Genomic DNA, 15,605 nt, shown 5'->3' on the forward strand with positions numbered 1-15,605 from the left:
TTCCTTAAAAAGAAGCCTAGGCAGTTGTTTGAATAAATTCTTATTTAAGTGAGTAATTAGGTCAAAATAATTGATTAAATTGAGAAATTCTTTAATAGACATTATTGAGGTGTCAGTTTGATTTTGCCACTGGTGATGTGTAACAAATTCATTGTGTGATTAGTAATAACCTGTCACTCCTGAGGAGATTCATTTTAAAACAAAAGGGAAGTCTCTTGTGAGGCTTGTGGGGAACTCCAGTACATATAAGTTACAAAATATTTTGCATTTTGTCTTTAAACTTTACTGACAAAACTCAAAAGATATAGACTATACAAGAAAATGTGTGTGTGTGTGTGTATCCTGGAAAGCAATACATTTTTTTTTTAATTTTAAAATTTTTATTTTATTTTTATTATTTGGTTGTGTCAGTTCTTAGTTTTGGCACACAGGCTTAGTTGCCTCTTGGAATCTGGGATCTTAGTTTTCCTGCCAGGAATCAAACTCATGTCCCCTGCATTGGAAGGCAGATTCTTAAGCATTGAACCACCAGAGAAGTCCTCAGGAATATTTTTTGAGCCATGTTGGTGTCAAGACCAGGGCAGGAGTGGGCCCTTTGTATAATATATAAGCATTTCCACACAGGTTCTTGTGAAGTTCACCCCATCTTCAAGATCCTTTGAAAAGGTACTTCCTCTCTCATGCCTTCTCTAACCCTCACCTCTCAATTAAGTAGTTAGTGACTCTGTAAATTGAGTTTTTCTAACAGATGGTGCAAATCCTGAAACACTGTTCTCATCCTAATGTAGCTGCCCAATGACAGCCCTTAACCTGCTCCAGTAATTGTCTCTGTAATCTAGAAGTCGGCTATTAAAGAGTGAATCAACAATGCATGGATGAGTTAATATTTAGGAAAGTCACATTCAATTGGGTCCTTGCTAAGAGCCCTTTTGCTGTTTCCTGATTGATGCGGTTTTTCTAATGATGACACAGATCACTGGTAAGTAATGCTAATTCTTCTCCCACTTTGCTCAGGATGCTCCTTAATCATTCTTCGAGGGCCAACCTAGAATAAGACCAGCAAAGGATTTTTAAGCTCCTTAGCTCCTGGATGCAGAAAGTTACTCTGCTCCCAAGTCTATGTGTAACGGTCGCGTGAGACCCGGCATCGTTACCTGCTGTAATGTAGGGCTCCATCAAGAGAGAGGTAATCACCAGCTCTACGTGGGCTCTACGATTCCTGGTGGTAGGCACCCTGACGTTGGAACACATGTTCTAACTGGGGATGACTTGAACTGCCTGAGCTAGAAAGGGGTCGTGTATAATACCAGGTTTTATATTAAACAAAAATAAATTTTCTCCAACGTGAGTTTTCAGACAGGTTGTCCTAATATATTAACTTCTGTCTGTGTTTTGAATAGTCAATTTCACGGTGAAATGAGTTCTTAATAATATATTTACCACCTGGGAGAAATCTCCCAGCCATCTGGAAAGGAGAGGGGATTTAGTGCCTCCGAACGGAGATTGGATTTTTTTTGCACAGTTATTTATTTATTTTTATATCAGGTAGCGGGAAAGATGACCTGGTTCCCGGCTGGCGGCTGCCGTGGGTGGGGAGGGGACCACAGAGGGCCGTGCGCATGCTCAGTGCCCGCAGGTCCAGGAAGGCGGGCTCTGCCTCCCGTGTCTGGAAGCTAGCCGTTTAGGATGTGAAAAATATTGAAGGAGGTCCTGGTGAGAAAGACGGAAATAGTAACATTTAGTGTCCGGTCTTTTTTGTATTCTGCATTCCTATGGGGCAGCAGAAGGTGAACAATCCGAGCAGCAGGCTGTATTCAAACCCCGACTCTTTGATTTATTAGTTGTGTTACAAGTTAATAAATTCCCCTGGGTTTCCTTTTCTGCATCTTTAAAATAGACATAAGTATGTCTACCTTTCTGCATTCTTGTGGGGACTGGAGAAAGGGAAAGTGCTTAGTTCAACGGTTAATAAGAAAATATGGAAGGTGGGAAAGAAAGTTATAAATATATGATTGTCTGTATCTACATGTGTGTGCACGCATACATAACTCAATGAAATACACAGTGAAAATGATCAGACAAGAGGTATTGAAACCGGATGGATAAAAAGGAGAGGCTTAAGTTTGTTTATTTTTAAAGATTGGTTTGCTTATGATTTTTATGCTTTATTTCCTTTTTTAAAGCCTACATGTATATTCCAAGTAAAACCTGTTATTTGTATAATGAATACATGCACACAAGCATACACAGGGAGGCTTAAGCTTTAAAAAGAGTTTTCCAGAATTAAAAAAAAAAATCCGTTATTCATTCATTCACCAAATATGGACTGAGCGCCTACTAGGTACAGATCCTGTTCTAGGGGCTTTGTGTATGTCTAAGAATAAAACAAATATTCTGCTTTCTTTGACTTTAGATTCTCAAGGTGGAAACAATCAAGGGGTAGACAATCAACAGTAATGTAATGAGTAAATGAGTCATGCTGTAAGTTTTAAGGTGATAGAGGATAGAAAAGAACTAGAAAAGGGTTAAGGACTGAAGTTTCGGGGCTGGAGCAGGTTGTCGTTTTAACAAGGTTGTCAGGGTAGGCATCACTTATAAGATGCCAGTAGAGCAGATATTTGGAGGAGATGAGGAAGTGAGTCCTGTGGACATCAGGGGAAAGACTAACCCAGGTGATGAATTAGCAGGGGGCAAGAGCCCTGAGGCGGAGAAGGCAGTGGCAGCCCACTCCAGTCCTCTTGCCTGGAAAATCCCATGGGCGGAGGAGCCTGGTAGACTGCAGTCCGTGGGGTCGCTAAGAGTCAGACATGACTGAGCGACCTCACTTTCACTTTTCACTTTCATGCATTGGAGAAGGAAATGGCAACCCACTCCAGTGTTCTTGCCTGGAGAATCCCAGGGATGGCGGAGCCTGGTGGGCTGCCATCTACGGGGTCGCATAGAGTCGGACATGACTTAGCAGCTGCAGCAGAGAGCCCTGAGGAGCATGCAGGGCAGGCTCAGTGAGGAACAAGGCGGTTAGTGTCTGAAGCTGAGTGAGTCCAAAGATGCTGTGGGAGTGAAGGTAATAAAGATAACCGGAAGCTAGGAAGAAAGAGAGTTACAGGTCATTATAAGGACATAGGCTTTTACTAGGAGAGAATATGACAGCCACTGCTGGGTTCTGCACAGACCTTACATGTGAAAAGAATCATGCCCTTTTCAACTACAATGCTGAGACTAGCCGTGGCTGTTGAGAAATCATCAGTTTTGGGATCCACGTCCATGGTAGAGAATCATGATTTCCTGATGGGCTGAATCTGGTATGTGAGAGAGGCATGTATGATTGCAAGGCATTTAGCCTAGCCCGCTGGAAGGATGAACTTGCCATCAGTAGAGATGGTGAGGCCGTGACGGGATCCTGTCTGGGAGGTCCAGTCAGGAGATTCGTTTTGAAGATGCTGAGCTTAGTGTGTCTACTAGACATAGGTGGAGGTGAAGAGTCTGCAATTTCATGCTCATTAACATAGTTCAGATTTGAACCAGAGACATAAGCTTGGACATTTTTAGCATATAGATGTTATTTAAAGCCATGATTGCAAATGAGATCCCCAAGAATGTGAATAGGAATGGAGAAAAGAGCTTTCAGTTGAGCACTTTGAGCCTCAGTATTAAGACGATAGTAGAAAAACAACCAAGAACATGGGTGCCATGTGAAGCAGGAGTATCACAGAGGGTGGAGTGACTAAATGCTACTAATAGGTCTTGTTAGATGAGGCTGAGAAGTGACTGCTAGATTTGGAGGAGGGAGTTCAACATTCAGGTGAGTTCAGGTGAGAGCAAAAAGATAATTTAAGAGGCAATATGAAGAGATGAATAGAAAACAGACTATTTTTGAGGCATTTGTTTTTCTGTGTGGGGAGCAAAGAAATGACAGGAGAAGTAAGGTCATATAAGAGGATTTTTTTTTAATGAAATGCACAACAACATATTTATGTGTTGATGAAAATGATCCAGAAGGGAGAATAAAGATGACCTGTAGGAGAGAGTGTGGAGAAACGGTGAATGATGTCTTTGAGTCCAATCCCAAAGAAAGGCAATGCCAAAGAATGCTCAAACCACCACACAATTGCACTCGTCTCACACGCTAGTAAAGTCATGCTTAAAATTCTCCAAGCCAGCCTTCAGCAATATGTGAACTGTGAACTTCCAGATGTTCAAGCTGGTTTTAGAAAAAGCAGAAGAACTAGAGATCAAATTACCAACATCCGATGGATAATTGAAAAAGCAAGAGAGTTCCAGAAAAGCATCTATTTCTGCTTTATTGACTATGCCAAAGCCTTTGACTGTGTGGATGACAATAAACTGTGGAAAATTCTGAAAGAGATGGGAATATCAGACCACCTGACCTGCCTCTTGAGAAACCTGTATGCAGGTCAGGAAGCAACAGTGACAACTGGACATGAAACAGCAGTGTGGCTCCAAATAGGAAAAGGAGTACGTCAAGGCTGTATATTGTCACCCTGCTTATTTAACTTCTATGCAGAGTACATCATGAGGAACGCTGGGCTGGAGGAAGCACAAGTTGGAATCAAGATTGCCTGGAGAAATATCAATAACGTCAGATATGCAGATGACACCACCCTTATGGCAGAAAGTGAAGAACTAAAGAGCCGCTTGATAAAAGTGAAAGAGGAGAGTGAAAAAGTTGGCTTAAAGCTCAACATTCAGAAAACTAAGATCATGGCACCCAGTCCCATCACTTCATGGCAAATAGATGGGGAAACAGTGGAAACAGTGGCTGACTTTATTTTTCTGGGCTCCAAAATCACGGCAGATGGTGATTGCAGCCATGAAATTAAAAGACGCTTACTCCTTGGAAGGAAAGTTATGACCAATCTAGACAGCATATTGAAAAGCAGAGACATTATTTTGTCCACAAAGGTCTGTCTAGTCAAGGCTGTGGTTTCTCCAGTGGTCATGTATGGATGTGAGAGTTGGACTATAAAGAAAGCTGAGTGCCGAAGAATTGATGCTTTTGAACTGTGGTGTTGGAGAAGACTCTTGAGAGTCCCTTGGACTGCAAGGAGATCCAACCAGTCCATCCTAAAGGAGCTCAGTCCTGAGTGTTCATTGGAAAGACTGATGCTGAAGCTGAAACTCCAATACTTTGGCTACCTGATGCGAAGAGCTGACTCATTTGAAAAGACCCTGATGCTCGGAAAGATTGAGGGTAAGAGGAAAAGGGGACGACAGAGGATGAGATGGTTGGATGGCATCATCGACTCAATGGACATGGGTTTGGGTGGACTCCAGGAGTTGGTGATGGACAGGGAGGCCTGGTGTGCTGTGGTTCATGGGATTGCAAAGACTCGGACACGACTGAGTGACTGAACTGAACTGAAGCCCTCTGTATCTGCAGGTTCTGCATCCATAGATTCAACCAACAGCATATTGAAAATATTCAGGAAAAAGTCCAGAAATTTCCAATAAGCAAAACCTGGATTTGTCCCACACTGGCAACAATTAACATTATATTTACAACTATTTATACAGCATTTACATTGTTTTAGGCGTTATAAATAATCTAGAGATGATTTAAAGTATATGGGAGGACATGCATATCTTACATGAAAATGTTGCACCATTTTACAGAAAAGGCTTCAGCATCCTTGGATTTCAGTATCCATGGGCGGTCCTGAAACCTGGCTGTCTTGGATACTGAAGGATGATTGTCCATTAGTTGGAGTGGGACTGGTGCTCACTGTGGGTGTGGATACTGGTAGGTGGATGAGAGGTGGTTGGTCTAACAGATACTCTTCCGAACAGTTTACTTTTCTCAATGATTTAGGAAGTGAGGTCTTGAGAAAAATGTGAGGATAAAGAAGAGAGAACTTGTGAGATGATCTTTGTAGGGTTGGACACTAAATGAACCAGTGGGATGCTAAGGTTGTCCAGTAATCCAAGCCCTCTTGAGGCTTTTGATGATTAACTTAAACTGGGGATATGCAATTTGTGGTCAGTTAAATAAGTCAAGGACAAATTTTTGAGACATTTTATGGGTCATGAACTGTTCTTGGCTTTGGAGACACAAAATGAATAGGATGTAGTCCCTCCCCTCAAAGAACTCACAGTCCTGCAACAAGAGAGACTGAAATATGAAATCAATGACTCTAACAAATTGTGATAATTCTGTAATTGAGTTATACTCATTGATTTGGGAATTACTGCCAAGTGCTGTTGCCAAATATAGTGGCACAGCAAGCTGGCGGGGTAGTTCACATCAGAATCAGAATGTGATTCTGCATAAATACCTTCCTTTATTCAATAAACATACCTTATTAAGGGTCCAGCACTGTGCTAGGTGGTCATGCCACCATAGCAAATAAGAATTTCTGCACCCAAAGAGCTTGCCAGCTAATGCAGTGATTTCCAATCTTAGCTACACGTTAGAATCACCTGGGTGTTTTTAAAAGCCCAGGTATCCAGACTGTGCCGCATAATAATAAGTCAAATATTTATAGTTCCCCAGCATTTCCAACATGCAGTCAAAGAAAAGGACTATTGATCTCGGGGGAAAGGCGAAAAGGAACACAGAAAATGGAAATGCAGTTGTGAAAAATGCTGTAAGGTATGGAAGCACATGGTACTAGGGTTCACCACCTCAGGAGGGAGAGCCCTGGAGCTGTGTAAAGAGTGAGTGAGTGTGAGTTTGTAAAGTGGAGGAAGGAAGGGCATTCCTGCTGAAGGGGCAGAAGTGGCGAAGCCCCCAGGGATGAAAAAACAGGCCCCCTTCAGAAATCTGTGAGTGGCTCAGTAAGTTCAGAGCAAGGTCATAAAGTTGGAGAAAAAGTGGGCAGAGAGGCCTAATGACAGTAGACAGGAGCCACACTGGAAAGGGCAAGCTCCACATTTGTTGCAACATTACTGTAGAGTCCCCATTCACAGATGGCCAAGGAAGCCCGTTGATCATACAAAACTGGGGTCATTGAATATGTTGAGCAAAGGAGAACCATACTCCTTGGAGACTCTAGGAGGGTCGGAAGTTAGGAAACAGCACTTCCCAGAGCTCTGGTGGCTAGGGTTCATCCCAAGCTGGATTTGGTACAGGGACTGGGAAGATTCCGTCCACCAGTTGCATTGCTCAGTCAGTCAGTGGTCTTCTCTTTAGAACACAAGCATGGTCTATTTTGCAGCCTTATTTTGGAACGCTAAGGATCTGAAGGAGTGGGTATGGGAACACCTTGACCTCGGATCACTTGCGTTGTGCGTCAGTGTTTAGGAGAGTTCGTTTGTTTTGTAGTACAGTTCTGCAAGCTGTGGTTTCTGTTTCATTCCTCATGCTTTACTGTGTTAAGAAAATGCAGCGTATAAGTAGGGCATGGAGAGGCAAGAGTCTGCCATAAAATAGTGTCAGCAAACCCACTGAGCCCTGGAGGTGACCTAACATGAATACTGTATCTACTGGGCATGTTCCACACATCTGGGAGAAAGGGAAAATAATTTACAGAGAACTTTTTGTTCAAAGACGCTGTAAAAGAAGCACATCGATCCCCTGTATCGATTCTGCTGAGTATGGACATTTGCATACGTTTTTATGCAAACACTATTAAAATTAAAATCAACGTTTACAATTTTTCCAAATATATAGAAAAAAGGATGAATAACAAAACACAAAAAATATGTACTAACTACACATTTTTCTGACATCATAGCATTTTTACCTCATATCTTTTTGTTAGAAAAATAAAACATTACAGTCACACTGAATAACCCTGTTTATTCTACTTCAATTCCATTTTCCTAACTTCTTTTCTCTCTCCCCAGAGGTACCCATAATTACAAATTTAGGGAAATCTTTTCCTAGTTGTAATGCACTCATGTGTGTAAATAAAAGATTATGTTGTTCTCCATGATTTTTAAGTTTGATAAATAATCTTAATCTGATGGTATTCTTATAGTTATTTGTCTTGCCTATATGAATTTGTTTCTGAGATTTTATCTTTTTCTTTTTGACTAATATATACATATATAAGTAACCATATATATGATATGTGTGAAAACGTGTTAGTTACTCAGTCGTGTCTGACTCTTTGCGAACCTATGTACTGTAGTCCACAGGCTCCCCTGTCCATTGAGTTCTCCATGCAAGAATACTAGAGTGGATAGCCATACCCTTCTCTAGAGGTTCTTCCTGACACAGGGATTGAACCCAAGCCTCCTGCCTTGAAGGTGGATTCTTTATCATCTGAACCACAAGGGAAGCCCCAATAAAACCATATATATGAAATAGAAAACCACATACATGATATAAATGAAATATACATTTAATTCTTCTTAATTGCAATATAGTGCTCCACTTCATAAATACAACACTATTTCAGCTCTGTTGTTTTTCCAATTATCATGAACAATGCTGCAATAAACAATTGTGTATATACTCCTTGGGCACACGTAAAAGAGAATTACTGGGTATGGATAAGCATACCTTCAAAATGTCTAGATATTGCCAAATTGCTTGATGAAATGGTTTTACCAGTGTATCATTCTCCCTAGGATGCATGAGAGTAGGAAATTTTCTGAATGTATAGTGATATCTCAGTGGTGTTTTTACTTTGTGTTTTCCTGCTTACTAGTGTTATTGAGCATCACTTAAAATACTTATTGACCATCTGATTTTCCTCTATCTGAACTACTCATTTTTCCTATTGCTTTTTTTTTTCCTTTATCACATTTTGGATACTAATTCTTTTATATTTGTATACATTGCAATTGCAAAATGTCTTTCCCAGGCTGTGACTTGTGGTACCACTTTACTTCTATTTGTGGTGGGGTGGGGTAGAAAAGGGTCTTTTTGGTTTTGTTTTGACTAAGTAAAATTATATTTTTCTTTATGTGTATGTGTGCATGTGTATTTACATAAAAAATCATTTCCTGCCAGAGCACATAAGAATACTTATATTTGTATTCTAGCTTATATTTCTATTCTAAAAATGACAAGGCTTTGCTTTTCATATTTAGCTGTTTTATCTGTCTGCAATTGATTTTTGTATATGGTTGAGAAAAGGGTCCAGCACATTTATTGATTTCCCAAGAACCTGCAATGTCATTTCTTTCCTAAACCCAATCTCCATATAATGTGGTCTGTTTGGGGCTTGTATCCTGTTTGGCTAGTCCATTTATTTATTGTTAGAACCCATACCGCAATGTCTTAATTATTGCAGCTTTAAAAGATGTCTTGCTATCTGATAGAATTGAGTCTTCCCATCTTGCTTTTCAAATTCATCTTAGTTATTCCTGACCCTTTGTTCATCTTCCTAAAATTAACATCTAGTACTGTGTAAAACTCGCGGGATTTAGACTGGCATTGTATGAAATGAAATTTGTGAAATAACCTGGTGTGAATTGACATATTTATGATGTTGAGTTTTTCCTCCCATGAACATGCAATGTGCTTCCATTGCCTCAGGTCTCATTTTTTGGTTTCTGGTAAAATATTATTATTTTGCTGTAAGTCTCTTACGTATGTTTTATACAGGAATTCCTACAAACCCTATTTTGTTGCCATTATAAACAGTGCCTCCCCTAATTAATTTTTTATGTGCATGCAGTCTGTGTTTGAAAATTTAATTAATATTTCTATATTGATCCTAGATTCAGCAAGTTTTCTAAACTTGCATATTAATCCTAATTAATCTTTTGATTTACTTGGATTTTCTTCACAGATAATCATATCATTAGAAAGCATTACAATGCACTTCATTCTCTTCTCTCCTAATTCTTAGAATTTTAATCTCTTTGTACAGTCTGTCTGTGACTCTGACTTCCAGAGGTCCAGCCCATTCTGAAGTGAACGGGTTTACTTGAGGTCATAGACACCAAGGGAGCAGGGGAAGTCATTAGAGGCTGGCTACTACACACAGGAAATGTCCATTATATATTAGAAACATGTTTCATGAACGAACAAAACATTTTTTCTCTCTATTCTTTATTTTCTCCTTTTGAAGCAAGTTTGCTGAGTATCAGATAAACCTATCGTGTCATTGAGTGGAAATTTGTTTATGGGTTCTAAATTTCAGATACAAAGTTGGTGTAAACAATACAAAGTAACTTGACTGTACGTGTTTTTTCTTAATTTCATCAAAATTCCCTTTCTTAGTACAGACCTAGTTTTTAATCTGTCTACTGGATTCTGGCTAAAGAAATAAATTTGTTTCTTTCATCTTTATTGTTTAAATTATGAAAGTATGATAACATTTACAAGAGACTTGGAAAATACAAAACAAAGTTACATATAGTTCCACTATACATTACAATTATTTTTTTAAGTAGATAAATTAAGATTTTTCATTGGAGTTTCAATATCAAACTCTTAAAAATTAATAAAATGAATATATAGAGAAGTAGAAGGATAGAATAGGCTTGAAAAGCACTGTGACCAATTCAACATAATTAAGATTTATACAATTTTCATACACCAGTAGGATACAAATTCTACTCAAGTTCCCTTAAGGTAGGAGACACTGGAACATATCCAGGAACATAAAACAAGGTGCAAAAACTAAATAATTTCATAGCTGTGTATAAAGATAGGGAATCCCCCACGTGGTCATAACAGTCAAGTTGAGGTGTCCTTTATTGTTCTTGTTAAATAGTTGATCCCTTTTCTTCTCCGCAAATAAGGTGAAACTATGGCCATTTGGAATCCTTGTCTACATGAAAGTCTCTTTCCTGATGTTGCGATGGTATCAGTGGTAATCTGGCCATCAGCTGCCTGAATGGCCCTGAGGAAGGTCACAGCAATATTGTCACAGAGAATGCATGCCTCCCAGGAAACAGTGATGCCTCATATCAGCCTCCCCTCTGTATTTCCTGAAGAGTTTTGCTTCCCTCTGACCTTGGATAGTAGCATTACTATGCATGCTCACTTTCAAAATGCTGTTAATAACTAACATTTAGGCCATCTTTACATTTTACAAAGAGCTGTCATATGTCACATTGTCCTTGGTTCTCATCCGGGCTCTGGAAGGCATCACACTGGCCTTAAGTCACACTTGCAGAAATATCAGAACCAGAACTAGAGCTCAGATCTTCTCCCTTGAGTCTCTGCTCTTTTAATCACATCATAACACACTGTGAAGTGCCAACACTGTTTTCTTATTCATAAATTAAAATCTGTTATCTAAGTCACTTGACTTACTCTACTTTTCATTGTTTCCAGGAAAGGGTATCTCTCAAGTAATTTCTTGCCAAATAACTGACTTTGTTTGTATAAGCTGTTTCACTGTTTAGAAAACTTAAGCTTTCTCATCTGTAAAATAGCTGTACAATCATTTCTCCTAATAATAATTGTTACATGAAACTAAATGAACTCAATGTAGTTAAGATTTTAAGCATAGTTATTTTGGCTTCCAGTGGCATATTTCAAACAAAGCCCAGTGCTAGACAAATCAAGAGTGTAGAGGGAGATGGAGACTGATGGAGACCTCTGCCCAGGAAAGATCATAAGTTAAGCAGTTTTTCCTAGTATGTTTCTTATCAGGTAACTAGTTTTTCGGTCCTTTAAGCACTATGGTACTTCCCTGAAAAGTTCCCACTGACAAAAAATATCGCATAGGATTTCAGGGGCAATTGTAGATTAGCTAAAACTCATCTTTGGATGCCAGTGAAGACCTCTGATTTTGAGGCCTGTGGTCTGCTCTCAGGATGCTAAGTGTAGGTTGCAGAGACCTTTAACAGTAGGCTAATGCCCTGGATTAGTTTTAATGGTTTGCTAATATTAGTGAAAACATAAAGATTGGAAATCATTTCTCTTGACAGGTAAAACGCACTTTCACATTCAGAGTGGCAGCTTTGGGCATCTGGGTTAGCAACCAAACGGTTTGAAGTGAAGGATCTCTGCACAATTGATAACAGACAATGACTGTTTATCTTCCCCATTCATTTGATTAAATCTGTACCCTCGAAGCTGTTGAAGGACATGAGCCCCTTGTTGTTCAGTGGCTAAGTTGTGTCTGACTCTTTGTGACCGCATGGACCGCAGCACCCCAGGCTTCCGGGTCCTTTACCATCTCCTGAAGTTTGCTCACATTCATGGCCACCGAGTCAGTGATGCTATCTAACCATCTCATCCTCTGTCGTTCCCTTCTCCATTTGCCTTCAGTCATTCACAGCATCAGCCCCTTGTAGCCACAAGGGAAAGAAAGCTAGCCTATGTCCTTGCCTTCTCCACTTGGCTCCGAGGTTTCCAAGGCTGCTAGACATCAACAAGTAACATTTCCTCCTTGACCTTGAGCAGCATTGTTGATTAGGGAGACTCAGAGCAGAGAGGGTGATTCGTGGACTAGGTTACCTTCCCTGGGTAGGGAAGTTCTGCTTGTCCTTCAAAGTAGGAGGTCACTGCTCTCAATTGGCTTAAAGGAAACTCAGAAACAAACAAACAAAAAAAGGATTAGCTAAAACTCCTTTGGGTAGGCAGCGGCTTCTCAGGAAAATGGTCTAATGAGGAGAACAGCAGCAATCAATGTTCAAACAGGGGTCAGTGGGTCTGGTGGCGCCATTGGATTTGGCTGGGATTGTTCAGTCGATAACTGACCTGGCAGGAAATGACTATAAATGAAGTGCACCATCTTTAATTCAGGTGTGGGCTGAGGAGAGGGCACTGACCCATGGGATTTCTTGATTAGAACAATCGTCAGCGGGTTATTTCTCAGATGGCTTTCAACTGATACACCTACTGAGCTGAGTGGTGATCACAGAGCTGTGCTCTCTGCCCTCCTGCTTGTTGGCCCATCTTTGCAGGCTGCCATCCGTACCACGGCCATCTTGGTTCTGTTACTGAGTGAACACCTGCCTGTGCTCATGAGATACCCATGAGTATCTGCATGTAAGCTGGGGTGTTCTTTGCTTTAATCTGAGGGCAACCACATTTTACTTGCTTTGCCAAGTCTCAAGGAGAGTATTTTGATTTCCGCTTTTATATAATTATTGATGTCAAATGGATCTAAATAAATGATTAAATGAAAGTAAAGCTACAGGACTTCCCATGTGGTTCAGTGGTTAAGAATCCACCTGCCAATGCAGAGGACACAGGTTCGATCTCTGGTCCCGGAAGATTCCACATACCGCGGGGCAACTAAGCCACAGTTCCTGAAGCCCAAGCCCTAGAGCGCATGCTCCGCAACAAGGCAAGCCACCGCAATGCGAAGCCTGTGACCGCAACTAGAGAGTAGCCCCCATTCACTGTAACTACAGAAAACCCACCTGCAAAGCCGTGAAGACCAGCACAGCCAAAATAATAAATTTTAAAAAAACAAGTAAAGCTACAGCAGAGATCCTGATATTCAACATCTCTGGTTCTGTGTAGTAACAGCATCCTCAGAGTCACAGATCTGTCCAATACTGGGCAGCAAAGAGGCTCAGAGTATATGGATTCCAGAACCTGCATTTTACAGACGTAAAATTGGAACCCTAAGTGCTTACATGATGTGCTGGTCATAACTCGGTGCTCTTCCTAGTGAAAAAAAAATTATTATTTGTATTCTTTGGTTGATATTTCCATCCAACGTGACTTTATCCTTTAATACACTTAAAGAATGACAGTTCTCTCCAGATTCAGGGAAGAGGACTGCTGGTGTTTCCTGTGATGACCACCCCAACTGCTTGTGTCCCCAGACTCCCTTGCTGAGTTGCAAACTATTCACACCACAGTTCGAGTACAAGCTTCAGGGTCTGGGAGGAATGTACATTCTGTGTCTGGTGCCTGGTGCAGGGGGAGCTTGCGGGCAGCCTTTGTGCTTTTGAGAAGCTCCCTCCTGTGCTTTGCAACACAGCTCAGCAGCCTTCTTCTGTGCCCCTTCTGTAGATATGTCTCAGCTTCCCTGGTGGCTCAGACAGTAAAGAATCGGCCGGGAATGCAGGAGAGCAGGGTTTAATTCCTGAGTTGGGAAGATGCCCTGGAGAAGGGAATGACCACTCACTCCAGTATTCTTGCCTGGGAAATCCCATGGACAGAGGAGCCTGGTGGGCTACAGTCCATGGTGTCACCAAGAGCTGGACACGACTGGGGGACTTCACACATCTCTAGGAGCAGCTTTCAGGACGTATTGCCTCTGTTCACCAGGCGGTGAGCTGCTTGAGGGCAGGAACTATCTCCGGTAGGAAACAGCCAAACATTAATAATTAAAAATAGCTGTCATCAAACGCTAGGTGGAAGAACAGCCTGTACATTGCTCACAGCTCTGGTGACATGAAAGAGGAGCAAGGAGTGGGAGAGAGAATAGGAGGGAGAGAGAAGCAAAGGGAGGACAAGAATCGTCATTTTGGTGGGAGTTCTAAGGAAGGGTTAGGTCAATTTCCTTTTCATCTTCTGAGTCAGTCTGCCTGTCGGAGCCTGGGTGCAGAGGCTCACCAGCCTGGGATACGCTGGCTTTATCACCAGCTGCTGGACTGGCTGATAGAATTGTCCTTGATGTTCTGGAATGGAGAGAAAGGCAGACACCAACAGAGGGGTCTGGGGACGGCCCCCTGCGGAGCCCTGAGCTGTGTGCAGATGGCAGTCCGCCTGCTTTGAAGCCTCCCCCTTGGGAACTTCAAACAAGGAGAGGACAGACAGATCATCTATGGGAAATTAGTACCTGACAGGGCTCAAACCTGCTCTTCCTGCCACCTTCATCTCCTGACTGCTCGCAGACGGCATTTACTCTCTGAACATACTGTGCATTTAGTACAACAGAGGCTCCCAAACCCTTGGTTTTTCTAAAACAGAAAACCTTGCATTTCAATACTACCCATCTTAATGATTTCCTTTTTTTTTTTTTTTTTTGCTTCACTTTGAATCCTTCCTATCTCTAGGTTTGAGAAGGTTCCCTAGCAAGGAAACAGGAGGAGAGCCAGGAAAGCCCAGTTGGCAGAGTGAATCCACTGTCCTGCCCTGTTCTGAGATGTTCATGAAGTCAAATTCAGACAGAATGCCCACTGGGGGTCAGGAGCAGGTCTTCTCCCTCTGCATGGACATAAACCCACATACCTCAGAATATTTGTTTGACTCAGTGACTGAAGTAGAGAAGCTTATCGTGGACTATCCTGGGAAACAGATAGGATTTGTCTTCCCTGGTGGCTCAGATGGTAAAGAATCTGCCCGTGATACAAGAGACCCAGATTTGATCCTTGAGTTGAGAAGCTCCCTTGGAGAAGGGAATGGCTATCCACCCCATTATTCTTGCCACCCCATTATTCTTGCCACCCCGTTATTCTTGAAAGCTTAGGGGCCACAATTCTAAACAGGTTGTGACTTCTGACCCATCTGTATTTTTCTGTCTTCAGAGGCTCTCAGAATCCTGTATGAGAGTGACTAGCTGATAATCCCATGGACAGAAGAGCCTGGCGGGCTACAGTCCATGGGGTCACAAAGAGTCGGACACAACTGAGAGACTAACACTCCATCCACTCCTCCAGCCAATCATCTACTCCCCACCCTTTTATCTATTTCACCACCTACCCTTCCATCCACTCACTTGACCTTGCAGGCAGATAGTCCACTTTAAGTTGACCTACTATATACCCAAAGCTATGATAGAGGCTGGCAATGAGTACAGGATAATATATGGCCTGTCCTTGTTCCCTGT

The sequence above is a fragment of the Moschus berezovskii genome, chromosome 25 (assembly GCF_049115385.1).
Source record: "Moschus berezovskii isolate FMDL1 chromosome 25, NW_MosBer_1.0, whole genome shotgun sequence".
Classification (NCBI taxonomy): Eukaryota; Metazoa; Chordata; class Mammalia; order Artiodactyla; family Moschidae; genus Moschus; species Moschus berezovskii.